At 44.0% G+C, this 17,946-nt stretch overlaps 1 non-coding gene across 1 annotated transcript; it reads left to right on the top strand.

Moving 5' to 3' along the window:
- The first annotated feature begins 17,497 nt into the window (after window positions 1-17,497).
- Window positions 17,498-17,569, top strand: Trnac-gca. The gene has a single exon. It is a non-coding gene; the product is annotated as a tRNA-Cys (tRNA).
- Window positions 17,570-17,946: the final 377 nt, after the last annotated feature.

Raw genomic sequence — 17,946 nt, forward strand, 5'->3', positions numbered from 1 at the left:
AGACCAAGAGATGCATACAGTAAGCAGATTCAGAAGGATGTAGGTTGCAGTAGGTACTGGGAGATGAAGAAGCTTGCACAGGATAGAGTAGCATTGAGAGCTGCATCAAACCAGTCTCAGGACTGAAGACCACAACAACAACAACATGCCTCTGTACGAGCCCTAATCTCTTATGTTATCTTTGTGGTGTTTCCGCGAAATGGAAGTTGGCGGCAGTGAAATTGTACTGCAGTCAGCCTCAGATGCTGGTTCTCTAAATTTCCTCAGTATCATTTCACGAAAAGAACGCCTCCTTTCCTCTAGAGGATTCCACCCGAGTTCCTGTAGCATTTTCGTAACACTCACGTGATGATCAAAACTACCAGTAAAGAACCTAGCAGCCCGCCTCTGTATTGCTTCTATGTCCTCCCTCAATCCGACCTGATACGGATCCCAAATGCTCGAGCAGTACTCAAGAATAGGTCGTATTAGTGTTTTATAAGCGGTCTCCTTTGCAGATGAACCACATCTTCCCAAAATTCTACCAATTAACCGAAGACGACTTTCCGCCTTCCCCACAACTGCCATTACATGCTTGTCCCACTTCACATCGCTCTGCAATGTTACGCCCAAAGATTTAATCGGCGTGACTGTCTCAAGCGCTACACTACTGATGGAGTATTCAAACACTACAGGATTCTTTTTCCTATTCATCTGCGTTAATTTAGATTTATCTATATTTAGAGTTAGCTGCCATTCTTTACACCAATCACAAATCCTGTCCAAGTCATCTCGTATCCTCCTACAGTCACTCAATGACGACTCCTTCACGTACACCACAGCATCATCAGCAAACAGCCGCACATTGATATCCACCCTATCCAAAAGATCATTGCTGTAGATTGAAAACAACAGCGGACCTACCACACTTCCCTGGGGCACTCCAAATGATACCCTCACCTCCGATGAAGACTCGCCATCGAGTTTTAACTGTCCTCCACTTCCTGATTGAATGCCCATTTTTTAACCGTTCACGTCCCCGCTTGGGTTTGCCATCTGAGTTGTCGGCCGTTTTAGCGAATGACACGCGAGCTGTCGACCGCGTTTTACTTTTTATCCGACAAAGCAATATGGTGAAGGCCATTTAATTTTTAGTTTTGGACTTCTGTTTCCTTATGGTGTCTTTTTTAGCCCATTTTCCACGTGCCTGTGTTTAACTGTCTTCTCTTATGTCAATTGGGACTGACGTATAGTCGTTTTTTTAAACTCCTCTCTGTCCTCATGTTCTATAGTTCTGACTTGGGCGCGTATTACCTCAGCTGTTTTTTGCGCCATAAATCAAAACAAAACTAAAACGAAAGCCCTCGAGATTCCGAATGTAACATTCCTCTGGCCGCGCCTCACAATTGGATGGAAGAGCTTCATCGCAGTCAAGGTCTGATTGCCGCGAATGCTGCGTGTACAGTTTACATTTCACTGCTGCTGGGCCTAGCAGTCCCAGCGGGTCGTAGATTGATGCTATTACAGACAAGACATTACATTTTGTAATGTTAGGCACCTGACGACTCTTCAGTTGCACCTGACACTGGAAGGTGTCAGAATTAGGATGCCAGTATATACACAAGGTTTTTTTTTTTTTTTTTTTTTTTTTTTTTTTGTTGTTCCCCAGTAACGTGGCAGGGCAAGGACGTTTCTCTGTGTTGCACTGGAATGATTTCCATAACCCGCTGACTGTTCGAACACCACTTCCTCCGTGGAAATCCTCCGTACGCGAGGGGCTCGTAATTCTGTTAACTGAGTCTGCAGTAGATGAGCTTCAACTTCCGTAGCAGACACCCTCCCGCCCCCTAAAACGTTGTCTACGTAGAAACTGGACATCAATGCTCGCGCTGCTATTGGAAACCTGTCCTGGTTTTCCAGAGCTAGCTGCTGAAGACAGCTTGTACCCAGGAAGGCCGCAGGAGCGGTTCCATACGTGACTGTACATAGTCTGTATTCCTGCATCAAATCCGATGGAGATTCACGCCACAAAGTTCTTTGGAAATCACTATCCCCAGGATGCAGAGACACCTGTCTGTACATTTTGGCTATGTCAGCTGACAAGGCCACGTTGAAGGAGCGAAACCTTAAAGCAATGGAAAGTAAGTCTGGCTGGACGGTGGGACCGACCATCAACATGTCGTTGAGAGAAACTCCCGTGGTAGTGGTGACAGAGCCATCAAACACTACTCTCAACCTTGTAGTGAAGCTGCACTCCTTGAAAACAGCGTTCAGATTAGATTAGATTAGATTAGATTAATACTAGTTCCATGGATCATGATGGTTCAAATGGTTCAAATGGCTCTGAGCACTATGGGACTCAACTGCTGAGGTTATTAGTCCCCTAGAACTTAGAACTAGTTAAACCTAACTAACCTAAGGACATCACAAACATCCATGCCCGAGGCAGGATTCGAACCTGCGACCGTAGCGGTCTCGCGGTTCCAGACTGCAGCGCCTTTAACCGCACGGCCACTTCGGCCGGCATGGATCATGAATACGATATTTCGTAATGATGTGGAACCAGTCAAATTTTCCAATACATGACATAATTAAGTTAATTTAACAACATAATTAAGTTAATATAACAACTTCTTTAAAAAAAAATTTTTTACATTTTTTTTGTTTTTTTTCTTTATTCTTAATTTATATCTAAAAATTCCTCTATGGAGTAGGAGGAGTTGTCATTCAGAAATTCTTTTAATTTCTTCTTAAATACTTGTTGGTTATCTGTCAGACTTTTGATACTATTTGGTAAGTGACCAAAGACTTTAGTGGCAGTATAATTGACCCCTTTCTGTGCCAAAGTTAGATTTAATCTTGACTAGTGAAGATCATCCTTTCTCCTAGTATTGTAGTTATGCACACTGCTATTACTTGTGAATTGGGTTTGGTTGTTAATAGCAAATTTCATAAGAGAGTATATATACTGAGAAGCTACTGTGAATATCCCTAGATTCTTAAATAAATGTCTGCAGGATGATCTTGGGTGGACTCCAGCTATTATTCTGATTACACGCTTTTGTGCAATAAATACTTTATTCTTTAGTGATGAATTACCCCAAAATATGATACCATATGAAAGCAATGAGTGAAAATAGGCGTAGTAAGCTAATTTACTAAGATGTTTATCACCAAAATTTGCAATGATCCTTATTGCATAAGTAGCTGAACTCAAACGTTTCAGCAGATCATCAATATGTTTCTTCAAATTTAATCTCTCATCAATGGACACACCTAAAAATTTTGAATATTCTACCTTAGCTATATGCTTCTGATTAGGGTCTGTATTTATTGATGGCGTCATACCATTTACTGTATGGAAGTGTATGTACTGTGTCGTATCAAAATTCAGTGAGAGTCCGTTTACAAGGAACCATTTAGTAATTTTCTGAAAGACATTATTGACAATTTCATCAGTTAATTCTTGTTTGTCAGGTGTGATTACTATACTTGTATCATCAGCAAAGAGAACTAACTTTGCCTCTTCATGAATATAGAATGGCAAGTCATTAATATATATTAAGAACAACAAAGGACCCAAGACTGACCCTTGTGGAACCCCATTCTTGATAGGTCCCCAGTTTGAGGAATGTGCTGATCTTTGCATATTAGGAGAACTGTTTATTTCATGTGGGATGTAGAACGTTGGACCAACCACATCTGGAGAGTTAAAAATCTCCATATGACCTAGTTCAGCGTAATCGATGTGCCGAAGCACTAGCCGCAAAACAAGTAATTGACTTAAAGGGTAGCGGAACACACTTTAGAGCTGCTCGCTGCACCTTGAGAAAGGACATCTGTTCGCTGCACCTTGAAAAAGGACATCTGCTCGCTGCACCTTGAGAAAGGACATCAAACGGAATAAAGAACGGTCCCAGAAGACCGTTGCCGCGACTTTAGTCACTAAGGGTGCGGCTTTGAATTTTTTCTTCAGAGGCGAGGTGGTGTGGCGCCACTGCATGGACTGCCGTTTTGTTTCTGGCTCGAAGTCGTGAACCCATGTTTCATCTCTAGTGAAGACGTTCGACAAAAAACTATAACGACCAACCTCGTAATGCGCAAGCAGTTCCGCACAGATGGTCCTTCGTTGCTCGGTTTGTCTTCTGTCAGGTGGCGAAGAACCCAGCGGCCACACCTTTGAGTACTCCAGTTGGTGGACGAGTGTGCCAGCACTATCGACAGTTGAGCAGAAAGGTTTTTGATTGCTATCCTTCGATCACCTCGAATGAGAGTGTCTGCACGTTCCAACATTGCAGGAGTCACAGCTGTGTGCGGTCAGCCGGCAAGCAGCAGGTTGGACAGGTTTGCGCGACCTTACTGTGATGATCAAAGACGCCTCGCCCAACGACTCTCCGTGCTTTTGTTCACTGCCAGGTCTCGGTAGACATTCTGCAAGCGCTTGTGAATGTCTGCGATGCTTTAGTTTTTCTCCATAATAAACTCAGTGACAGCTCTTTGCTCGGAACCCTCCTCCGTAACAGAACCCATTTTGAAAGCTACGTGTAGCGTTGCCACCAATTGGAACTTCATAAAACTATAGGAGCTAAAGCGAGAATATACTACGATGTCTCACAACCAATTCCGAATTGTTTCAATCGAAATCTGCCGAGGAAGTAAATGTGTTTAATTACTTATTGAACGCCCCGCGTATTTTCAACCTATGTGGTTCGATTCGGTAATGGAGACAGGTCAAATAACTGACTGCATGTCTCTAAGTGAGCTCTGTGATCTCCTGTATGGATAGTCGAGCGAGGATGTGGTAGTCGCCCACTGTTGGCCTCTACCTGAGTAATTTCTATCCCTTGGCTCATTGCTTACTACGACGGACTCTTTCTGTAGGGATGGTTAAATAAATGAATGAAAGAAGGCCGTTGGACTGACATTACTCTACGATTCCTCCGATGGAGCAACCATGCACATTACACGAAACAGTATTCACATAAATGTGTGGATCAGACCTGTGCTTGCAATGTTACACGGCAAAACTGTGACCTTGGATCGATTCAGTAGCGGTAGGATGTGTTGGGGTACGAACACAATCTGCAATGGTGAGTAGAACTTAGGGATGAAAGCAACATTGACATGATGAGTTACTGCCCAAATTACGTGGCTCGATGAAACTTGGACCACAGATAAAAAGAGCTGCTACAGTTTAGTACACAACTCAACTGAAAGAAATACGCCATGAAACGAACAAAAACGACACTTTTATTGAAAGACAGTAATTAAACTGAACCCACTGCGGTTAATATGACAGTCCCCTGGACATTAGAAATGGCGGGACATGGTTCTTAATGGGGTCCGTGATCACCACGCCCTTCAATGCTTGCTCTGCGGCGTAGTTCCACGGCTGGATGGTCGTTGGTGAATGTGGACGTGCTGCAGTACGTTTTCCCAAAGCATCCCACACATGCTCGATTGGATTTAAGTCGTTGGAACTTGCAGGCCAGCCCATTTGCCGAATACCCTCTCATTCCAAGAGTCCTCCGTTTGCGCCGCCTGCGCTGTTCGAAATGGATGCGCTTTGCTAGCCACAAAAATGAAGTCAGGGCCGACGCACATGGGGAAGGAGATTCTTCTTACAAAAGATAACTGTTGCTTCGTCATTATGTTTCTTGAGTTGAAACATGAACAAGTATTGGTTCAAATGGCTCTGAGCACTATGGGACTCAACATCTTAGGTCATAAGTCCCCTAGAACTTAGAACTACTTAAACCTGACTAACCTAAGAACATCACACACACCCATGCCCGAAGCAGGATTCGAACCTGCGACCGTAGCAGTCCCGCGGTTCCGGACTGCAGCGCCAGAACCGCACGGCCACCGCGGCCGGCGAACAAGTATTATCAGAATTCATACACACGAGACTAATATGAGAAAAAACAACAACTCAGAGGTAAAAATGCTCTCTCTCTCTCTCTCTCTCTCTCTCTCGCACTCACGCGCGAGCGCGCGCACACACACACACACACACACACACACACACACTCACACACACACACACACACACACACGCCACCAAGGATAACTCGGAAAGTATGATAGGAGCTGAAAAGTTTGTGGCACAAAAGTTGTATGGGACAACGGAGGCCATAATATGATGGTTTTTTTTTTTGTTGCTAGGTCGGGTCGCTTCAGAGATACGAAGGTCAACTTCGTTTTTTCAAACGGGATGCTATAGTTTGGTACTTATTTTCTACAGCAGCTATCGAGAAGAATCCAGTGCTGTATAACAGTAAGGTCTTTGAAGGTCAACGAAGGTCACAAAGGTACCATGAACGTCCATTTACAGAAGGGGTCTGTAGTGATGACCATTGGTCTCAATGCAGTGCTGCTATCTTATTTTCATGGATTGAGTGGTATTCCTTATCACATCGGCACTTATCGAAGCACATGCTCTGACAGTTCTCTATCGTATATCTTCAGGTGTAGTTGCAACGTCTTTATAAACAGTGTCTTTTACGAATCCCCACAAGAAAAAACCCAGAGGCGCCAAGTCTGGGGAACGAGCCAGCCACGACACATCTCCTCCGCGCCCAATCCAACGATTTGGGAATTGTCCCTGCAATTCATTTCTAGCCATCAGTGAAAAACGGGCCGGACACCCACCTTGTTAATACCATACTCTGTTCCTTGTTCCTGAAGGTATTTTTTCCAATAACAGACTTAATGTTTCTTTCAAGAATGTGGCATACTTCCTACCATTAAAATTTCCTTCGATGAAATAGCGACCTATAATTCAGTACTCCAGAATCCCGCACCATACATTCAACGATCACGGTTTTTGGTGTGCAACTTGCCACAGCCAACAAGGATTTTTCAGTTGCCCAATAACATTTCCATGGTTTGTGAATGTAGCCTCGTCAGTAAATAAAATCAAATTAATAAATGTGTCATCCCTCTGAATCTGAAGTTGAGCCCGTCGGTAGAATTCAATGCGATGCATACAGTCCGTAGCAGTTAATTCTTGGTGGAGACTGATATGGTAAGGATGATATTTATGGCGAAGCAGAACACGAACAACACTACTCTGGCTCATGCCAGATTCCCTTGCTATTTGACGCGAACTGACACAAGGACCTCGAACCACAGTGCCGTGAGTACCAATTTCCGTTTCCTCGTTAGTAACCTTCCTCTGCCGGATATGTTTCCGATGCGTTAAAGATCCAGTTGTTCTCAATTTACCATATATATATTTAAATGTACGACTTGTAGAGTGAGTACGTTAGGATATCTTTCAGCGTATAAGTCTCTGGCTCTCACTGAATTTCGTTGGCATTCTCCGTAAATGAGATGCATATCGACTTTTTCTTGGAAGGATTACATCATTCACATTCGCTTGATTCGACGATACTAGCTTTACCGTTCCTATTAGTGCTGTACTGCGAAACCGTCGAATGGTGTTTACATGTCACTGGCACGTTAGATGGATACGCCGTATTCGCCGAATATTTACTATTTGCACGATATATGAGAGAGAATTGTCAGAGCATATGCTTCAGTAAATGCCGATGTGATAAGGAATACCACTCAATCCATGATAAGAAAATTGCAGCAGTGCATTGATACCAGTGGTCGTCACTTCGAACACCTTCTGTATTTGGACGTTCATGCCACCTTTTTGGCCTTCGTTGACCTTCAAAGACCTTACTGTTACACATAATTGGATTGGTCTTGATAGTTGCTGTCAGAAAATAAGTACCAAACTACAGCATCCTATTTAAAGAAACAAAACCGAGCGAGGTGGCGCAGTGGTTAGACACTGGACTCGCATTCGGGAGGACGACGGTTCAATCCCGCGTCCGGCCATCCTGATTTAGGTTTTCCGTGATTTCCCTAAATCACTCCAGCCAAATGCCGAGATGGTTCCTCTGAAAGGGCACGGCCGACTTCCTTCCCTAATCCGATAAGACCGATGACCACGCTGTCTGGTCTCCTTCCCCAAACCAACCAACCAACCAAAGAAACAAAGCTGATCTTCATATCTCTGAAGCGACCCCACCTTGGAACACAAAACCAACGTCATATTATGGACCCCGTTGTCCCATGCAACATTTGTCCCACAAACTTTTCAGCTGCTGTCATACTTTCGAAGTTTTTCTTCGTGGCCATAGTTAGTGACTCATGCTATATCTATCTATCTATCTATCTATCTATCTATATATATATATATATATATATATATATATATATACATATATATATATATATATTATATATCTTCAACAAGATCACTGACCAACCACCAACTGATTGGCAGCAGAGCATCGCCGTGCCTATCTTTAAGAAGAAGGGAAATCCCGCTGAGTGCACAAACTACCGTCCAATTCGACTTCTCCGCTACGCCATGAAAATCTTTGAGCGTATTCTGGACCAAATGATCCGTAAAATCACACAGATTTCCAGAAACCAAGCTGGATTTGTGAAGAACTGCGGCACAACTGATGCGATTCGTGCTGCAAGACTCTTAGTGGAAAAATATCATGAGAAAGCAGAGCCGCTGCATCTAGCATCCCTGGATCTCGGAAAGGCCTTTGATCGAGTGCCACACAGTCTCATCTGGCTAGCACTTCCGACAGCATGATGTGCCAGAGCAGCTTATTAACTGGGTGCAGTTGCTTTATGCACAGCCGAGAAGTTATGTCTGCACAACCTCAGGACTATCCGAGGACTTCCCCATCACAGTCGGCGTCAATCAAGGTTCTGCATTATCACCACTTCTGTTCATTCTTGAAATGGACAGTGTGACAGCTCACCCGCAGCGGCCATTACCATGGACCCTACTTTATGCTGACGATGTGATGCTGGCAGCAGAAGACAAGCTTGTTCTGCAGAGCCAAACTCGAAAATGGAGTGACCGGTTGGCGCAACACGGTTTGCGCCTTAATTTGAAGAAAACCGAGTACGTGACATCACACAGACATAAAATGAGAACCACCACGATTAATAGTGAAGATCTGACTCGTGCGAGTAAGTTTCAGTACCTTGGTTCCACGATCACCGTTGACGGCCGAATCACCGAAGAGGTCAACACCAGAACTCAGGCAGCCTGGATGAGGTGGGGAACAACAACCGGAGTCACGGAGTCATTTGTGACCGCAGGATGAAAGATAATTTAAAATCAAAAATCTATCGCACTGTCGTCCGACCAGTCGCATTGTATGGTTGTGAGTGCTGGCCCACTACAGCCGAGACAGAACGCCGACTAAGTGTTACGAGTCCGCATCTCGTTGTCGTGCGGTAGCGTTCTCGCTTCCCACGCCCGGGTTCCCGGGTTCGATTCCCGCCGGGGTCAGGGATTTTCTCTGCCTCGTGATGACTGGGTGTTGTGTGCTGCCCTTAGGTTAGTTAGGTTTAAGTAGTTCTAAGTTATAGGGGACTGATGACCATAGATGTTAAGTCCCATAGTGCTCAGAGCCTAAGTGTTATGGAAACGAAGATGCTAAGGTGGACTGCGGACCTCACTAAGTCAGATCGCGTTTATAATGACAGCATTAGGAAACAGTTCAGTGTTGCACCGATCCAAGACAAGATGCGTGAGAGTCGTCTTCGATGGTTTGGGCATGTTTTACGGGCCGGTGATAACTCTAATGCCAATGCGGGCTACACACATGAAGTCGTCGGCAGTAGACCCAAAGAACGACGTAAGCAAATTGGGCTGATACGATTCCTAAAGACCTTAAATGCGTGAACGTCCACGCAGATTCTGTCCGTGGTAGAGCGAAATGGAGACAACTGACCCATGTAGCGGACCCCGCAGGCACGCGGGAAAAACGCTGAAGGAAAAGAATAATATATGAGGGTAATCCCAAAAGTAAGGTCTCCTTTGGTTGTATCTGGCGGGCAGCTTGAATATGCACGCGCAACGGCCTGATTGGCTAACTTCTATGCTAATTAACTCGGAAGTGGTGCAACGTATCGAATTTCTCAGCACAGCTTAACAGTCTGAAAAGCTTGTAAGGGTGTTGCAGGGTAGGTTGTGGTGAGAAATTCGATACGTTGCACCGTTTCAGAGTTAATTGGGTGTGTGTGTGTGTGTGTGTGTGTGTGTGTGTGTGTGTGTGTGAAATCTTATGAGACTTAACTGCTAAGGTCATCAGTCCCTAAGCTTACACACTACTTAACCTAAATTATCCAAGGACAAACACACACACACACACCCATACCCGAGGGAGGACTCGAACCTCAGCCGGGACCAGCCGCACAGTCCATGACTGCAGCGTCTTAGTCCGCTCGGCTAATCCCGCGCGGCCGAGTTAATTAGCATAGAAGTTAGCGAATCGGGCCATTGCGCGTGCAGGTTCAAGCTGCCAGCCAGATGTAACCAGTGACACTTGTTCTCGTAGCGTAAATAATATCACGTGAGACTGCTCAGCCTTTGGCTCAGGTTTGATGCTTACTGCCACCCCATGTCCAATTTTCGTGTCTCTCTCTGGTTCGCTTTTAGGAAACCGAAGATCATGTTTGGCTACACCCTCTCTGTTGGGCCGCATGAATTAGCGTGCGCAGTGGCCCGATTCGCTAATGTCAAAACTAACTTGGAAACGGTGCAATGTGTCGAAGTTTTTTCTTAACAATTATTTCTCAGCACCTACCCTGCAATAACTTTACGAGCTTTTCCGACTGTCTCTGACCACCACATATATGTAGCATTATAATTAACGTTTAAAAACCCCCAAAACGACGCAGATGATGCCGAGACAAGGATCTAACATAAGACACACGGGGACACGGCAACAAATGTCGGGAAGTAACTCAAAAATGGATGACGAATGTTTAAAATGTGACGTCACCAGACCAGCAGCGGTGGAGCCTGCCGGTCTGTCGCACCTGGTCGTCCTAAGTCAGTACTGTCGTTGCTGTGGCTCCGGGTCCTTGTGTGCCACTTTAACTCGGGGGGCTCAGGTTTCGAGCCGTGCGTCTGGAAGGCAGTATTTCTTTTCCACTGCGTAAGACAATTATGTGTTTACATTAAGGTAACATTCATTATTTTTTTTACCGGTATCACATTCTCCGCTGAGTAATTATCAAGTGCAGTGCAAAAAAAACTTCCACATCGTGTAACAAGCAAATAAACGTATTACCTTCCGAATTCCATCGCTACCAGTAAATGACCTACCTGTTCTTTACTAATTAAAATCTGTAAAAAAATGGACAAAAGGAAAGAGACACAAAATAGTAACAGCTTTTCTTTGGCTACAAAGATGACAATAATTTTGTAGCTTCTACGTTCACAACATAACACATTTACAAAAGGTGTTCGAAAACAGAATTGTCTAGCGAAGCGATGTGTAGCACTGCCCCCAGCTGTCGAGTGTAGAATTGACAAACCCAGTCGCTCCACATGCGGCGAGGTAAGACGTCTTCCGACGTCACATTTTCTACATTTGTCGTCCACCTTTGAGATATTTCCCGACATTTGCGGCCTCATGTGTCTTATACCAAATTATTTGTACCATGTGAGGTGGCGCAGTGGTTAGCACACTGGACTCGCATTCGGGTGGACGACAGTTCAAACCCGCGTCCAGCCTTCGAGATTTAGGTTTTCCGTGATTTCCCTTAATCGCTCCAGGCATATACCGTGATGCTTCCTTTGGAAGGGCACGGCCGATTTCCTTCTCCATCCTTGACACAAACCAAGCTGGTGCTCCGTCTCTAATGACCTCGACGTCGACGTGGCGTTAAACCCAATCTTCCTTTCCTCCCTTCAAATTACTTGCCTCAGTGCAATCTAGCTCTTTATACTCATGAAGTAATAAGTGCTATCGACAGGGGATGTCAAATTGATTCCATATTTTTAGATTTCCGGAAGGCTTTCGACACCGTTCCTCACAAGCGTCTTCTAACCAAACTGCGTGCCTACGGAGTATCGCCTGACTTGTGCGACTGGATTCGTGATTTCCTGTCAGAAACGTCACAGTTCGTAGAAAGTCATCGAGTGAAACAGAGGTAATATCCGGCGTTCTCCAAGGAAGTGTTATAGGCCTTCTATTGTTCCTGATCTATATTAAAGACATAGGAGACAATCTGAGTAGCCGTCTTAGATTGTTTGCAGATGATGCTGTCATTTACCGTCTTGTAAAGTCATCAGATGTTCAAAATGACTTACAAAATGTTTTAGACAAGATATCTGTATGGTGCGAATAGTAGCAATTGACCCTTAATAAGGAAAAGTTTAAAGTTATTCACATGACTACTAAAAGAAATCAGCCAAATTTTCTATTACGCGATAAGTCACACAAATCTGAAGGCTGTAAATTCAACTTAATACTTAAGGATTGCAATTAGTAATAACCTAAATTGTAACGATCATATAGATAATACTGTGGGTAGAGCAAACCAAAGACTGCGATTCATTGGCAGAACACTTATTAGGTGCAACAGGTCTACTAAAGAGACTGCTTACACCACGCTTGTCCGCCCTATTCTGGAGTATTGCTGTGCGGTATGGGATCCGCATCAGGTGGGTCTGACGGATGACATCGAAAAAGTACAAATAAGGGCAGCTCGTTTTGTATTATCGCGAAATAAGGGAGATAGTGTCACAGACATGAGACGTGAATTGAAGTGGCAATCATTTAAAACAAAGGCATTTATCGTTGCGACGGGATCTTCTCATGAAATTTCAATCACCAGTTTGGAAGTAAATTGTAGAAGTGGCCAAGGCTCAACATGAGCTGTAGAGCCAAGAAAGAAGAAGAAGAAGTTTTCTCCTCCGATTGCGAAAACAATCTGTTGGCACCCTCCTACGATCACGATAAAATAAGAGAAATCAGGGCTCGCACAGAAAAATTTAAGTGCTCGTTTTTTCCCGCATGCAGTTCGAGAGTGGAACGGTAGAGAGACAGCTTGAAGGTGGTTCATTGAACTCTCTGCCAGGCACTTTATTGTGAATAGCAAAGTAATCACGTAGACGTAGGGGTTTTTAAACGTTAACAAGAATCATTTGCCTTGTACAGTAGGCCATAGGCTAAAAATAGAGTTAAAAGTAGACCAGGGAGTGATGTACCAGGTACGGTGGTTGCATCCTGCTCTGGTTGTGGAGCTCTATGAAGCTTTTGCCCTCTGCTTGTTTCCATTTCATTCCTACTTTTGATGTGAGCTGTTTGTGTGGCTTCCATTTCGCTTGACGAAGCAGACTTAATGGAATTATCAATAAAAAAGTTGAAGCACGAAGTTCGGCTTGTCCACGTACAAGGGAGTCGATGTGAACTTCAGCATACCGGTGGTAGAGAGCAAGGCCGTGAAGTAGACGCGCTTCATCCACTCGAGAGCTATGTGGCGCATGCCGCTACCGCCCGGCTCGCTCCCAGTACCTCCGCAAAGTGAATTGCGCGCCTTCGGTCTGGGACGAGGCGTCGTGTTTATGACAGCCGGGAGCCAGCCAGCTATACAGAGCGGCTTAGGAGGCACAGCAGACAAGCCCAGGGAAAACACAGAGGCACGCCGAGGTTCAGTTCTGAGCCGCTTAGCGGCCGCGAAGCGAGTTGTGACGTCCGTCTGCACGTGCACGGGGACCTGGACTGCACACGTGGGCTCCCACGTGGCAAGCGGCGTGCCCGCTTTCATCAGCTCTGACGCAGCAGCTCCATTATAGGCTTCTGTCGCCGTCAGCACTGCGAGTACAGAAAGGCCTGCTAAACCGATTTCGCTAGTATGTCAACCCACTCGTACAGGTTCGACTCTCTGGCATTGTCATGACCAAAGTGAAATTCGCGCGCGACCAATAACACCGCGATCAAGGGAAAGCGCTTTGGGATTAGTCAACAACGCGATGCGGCGCTGATAGACCGAAGACGTCGATAACAAGGAAGAGATACGATCCTTCAGACACGACCAACGGTTGACCTCACTAACATCACAAACACATTAACAAAATAAAATCCGACAAACTAACGGGGCCTACTGGGAGCACAGGTTTTTGGGCCGGGAATATTCTTGTTTTTCGCGCCTCAGAACATACTGAAAACTAGAATAAAATCAGACAAAAGCAGCTTTGAACAGGGTCGTAAACGTGTAACCTCCCAACAGAAAAATTCCGAAACCTCCCAACAGTAAAAATATAATTATTTATATCATTCTCATTCAGCGTAACCCCCCCAATAAAAAATTCCGTAACCTACCAATAACACAATGTGACTAACCTCTCAATAAAATTGTGGCTCACTTATAACCTTTCAATAACTGACCGTGAATTTAAACTGGTAAATTTTGGACGTCAGCAGTGCTGCGTCATGGCCCTGAGAATTCATTCTGAATAAATGAAAAAAATCTTACCTCAATGAAGTCGCCAGATAACGCATATATATTTGTGCCCCTATAAGAAATTTTCTGGCACAGCCCAGTGCAATGCTGGCCGATAGATTTGTCCTGTATACAAAGAAACAACTGATTTTTCTTTACAATAATCGGGATGACCATGGATTGGAGAAATTAGTAAATTCCTTAAATTGAGATGAATGATTGTCAAAAGTTACTTTTTATGAGAAAGATTATTATTAAGAGATTTTTTTTAAACATTTACATGGGACTTGATATAACAATAGTATATATGCGCGAGGCTGCTTTTACCTTATATTATATCGCTCAGGCTCCGCCATCGCTCCCCACGACCGGTCCAGCCAACTCCATTCACACGACTCTAGCTACTACACACTCCTACTACCACACAGTTCCTACTGCATATAACACTGCTCTTTGGTCTGAGATTCTCTTATAGCTTACATATCGCAGGCAGCGCGTGAGCAATCCATCGAAATTACATCTGCTCGAGTGCGCTAACAAAAAATTCCTTAGTCATGGACCTCTTACAAACGTACTTATAAAATTTACAAAGTATGCAGAGGAAAAAGATCGTCATAACACTTTCATCGGCTTTGCTAGTCACAAGAAAACGATCACCTTCCAAACTAACTTAGGCCCTGGGCTACGGTACCGCAAATTTCGTTTGGAAAAAGAAAATAGCTTTTTGTCGTTATCCATTCGTGGTCGCCCAATCCATAACCTATCGAACCTAGGTCTCCGGCTAGGCTATGGTTCAGGCTGTCACCACTATTTCATAAAAGAAACGTGTTTTGGTACAGAACGAAGTCCACAACATAGTCCCCCCCCCCCCCCCCCCCTTCACTGGGTCGCCATCTTCGCTAGTGAGATGTAAGCTGCAGATTTAAGCCACCCCTCGCAAGAAACAATTACTTATTATAAAAGTATGCTGTGTGTCACCGCCAGACACCACACTTGCTAGGTGGTAGCCTTTAAATCGGACCCGCGTGTCGCCACTATCAGTGATTGCAGACCGAGCGCCGCCACACGGCAGGTCTAGTCTAGAGAGACTCCGTAGCACTCGCCCCAGTTGTACAGCCGACTTTGCTAGCGGTGGTTCACTGACTACATACGCTCTCATTTGCAGAGACGACAGTTTAGCATAGACATCAGCTACGTCATTTGCTACGACCTAGCAAGGCGCCATATTAAGTACTATAATTACTATGTATTCTGAACAGATAATATTGTGAATCATGTACCGTCAAGAGCGACGTTCATCATTAATGGATTAAAGTAAAAGATCAAACTAATTATGTCCGCTTTTTGCATTTTAATTCCTTGTCATGCTCCAGACCTCACGTCAGTATAGTTCTTCCCTCCTCACGCCAGCCTGCGTGAGCTAAAACGGTGCATTTCGGCCTCTATTAGTAACACGGTGTTGGCTCTTCTGCCAACACAACATATGCAATCATCTCTAACTGACTCATACAAACAAAAACGTCTCAGGCATCATCTACGTATCGTATGACGTCAAATTTCAAAGGATATACTGACGGCTTACGTTGTTCACTAGTCTGTGAATTCCATCTCTTATGATCCTAGTGGGTTTATTTACTACTTAGTTATTTACTTAGTACGTTACGTGTTCCACAGATTATTTGAACGATTTTTGTGTCGAAACGAGAAGTGTAAAATTCAATGAACACATTTTTTAGTCCTACTTGTGGAACTACACTCAAATACAAGTTCTTTCACGTTTTGCTTTACTTTTTTATTTTTATATTCTTTACTGGCTACCAGTTTTTAAGGAGAAGTTCGTCGATGGAATAGGAGTTGTCCAGGAGAAAGTTTTAAGCTAGATTTACAGCTTGTTTTGCTACCTGTCAGACGTTTTATGTACTGGGCAAATCATCAACAGCTGATGCTGCTGCATAATGAACTCCTTTCTGAGCCCATGACAGGTTTAATAGTGAGCAGTAAAAGTCATTTTCCCGTCTAGCGTTGTAGCTATGGACATCACTGTGCTTCTCAAATTGGAATGGATTATTTATGACGAATATCATAAGCGGAAACATGTATTATGACAACGCAGTTAAAAAGCCCACATACTTGATGGGGTCTACGAGACTTCCGTGGGTGGACACCTCGCGTCATTCATAATGCTCGCTCTCGTGCGTTCAATACTTTTTTTCTAAGTGATGAGTTACCCCTGAATATTACTCCATAAGACGTTATTGAGTGGAGTATGTCACGAGGTTAATTTGTTTGTTCCCAAGATTAGCAATTATCAGAAGAGCAAAGTAGGTGAACGTAATCGTTTGAGAAGCTCAGTAATACCCTTCTCCCAATTAAAGTTTTGATCAACATGTACACCCAAAAAAATTGGAGCATTCTATCCTATTTTGTGCTTCTGCTCATGTGCTACATCAGTTGTTGTTCAGAACTGAATATAGTACTTTCTGTGATCTAGAAAAACAGTATTACTACGCAACAATTTCATGTCGGTAATAGTGAACCACCGGAAAAATTTCTACTTGACAGATTGACCCTCAAATCACAACCGCAAAATTTTCTCGAGTCATTGCAGCAAGTTGTTTGACTTTCACTGGTGTAGCAACATTTCTTTCTATGATAGACCGAGATACCTCCTGCTCTGAGATTCTCTATTAGATCTTTCTGAAACGATATTCACATTCTTTCTTCGATAGATCCAGATATCACTTACTTTGACTGGCCTCGGAATATGTGTTCTCTTGAGATAAAGAATGATAATGAACGCAGACTGACTTAACCGTCACCGTGTAATATTCGTGTGCACCGGACAACCGTTGTCGTTGTTTGTAGTTGGATTCAGGTCGAGTTATTTCGGTTAGGAAACTTACGCAGTGAGTCACCCGCTGAACGCCTCCGTGCTCTAGACGCTAGCGCATTCGTAACCAGCGGTCGAGTGCATCCTCTGTCACGTGCGGCAACTGTCGAAATCAGCTGTTGTTTACGTTGCTGATGTCACAACGTCGAAATTCGTCCGTTTTCCCCTGGTGTGTATTTACATTAATAATCTCGTGTCTGGAGCTGATATCTCAGCGCCTTCAAAGTTAAACACGTAGTTATGAAAGTACATCATTGATAATATAAATAACAGTTTTCTTATACATTATTATACAAATTGGAGAAACTATATTAACACTTAATGAATCCTTAAACATTTCGTGGGGGTATAGCTCAGTGGTAGAGCATTCGACTGCAGATCGAGAGGTCCCCGGTTCAAACCCGGGTGCCCCCTTCTATTTTTAAAGTTATGTACAAAATGTACTTCTGCTAAACTTCCCTTCTTTAATGAATTTTGTTGTCTTTAACCGCTTTTCTGTAATTGTAATATGCCTGAGGTTCCGTTAAATGAAATGTACACCAACTTATGATATGTAATCCCACGCCAACAGCCAGATCGTACTGGGGAGGTGATGGCAATTGATACCGGCGAATGCTCTTCGTAAATGGTCACTCGAAAAACTGTTCATCTGGCAAACCTGTTGCCTTCGAAGTGCGTTCTAAGACCTGTACTACTTCATTCAGTACGACACGCAATGCGGAACTTGGAATTGAGACGTGCGTGCTTTTAGCACAAACATTCTAGTCCCGCTGCCTCACTGGAGGTCACCG

The sequence above is a fragment of the Schistocerca americana genome, chromosome 5 (genome assembly GCF_021461395.2).
Source record: "Schistocerca americana isolate TAMUIC-IGC-003095 chromosome 5, iqSchAmer2.1, whole genome shotgun sequence".
In the NCBI taxonomy this organism is placed as follows: domain Eukaryota; kingdom Metazoa; phylum Arthropoda; class Insecta; order Orthoptera; family Acrididae; genus Schistocerca; species Schistocerca americana.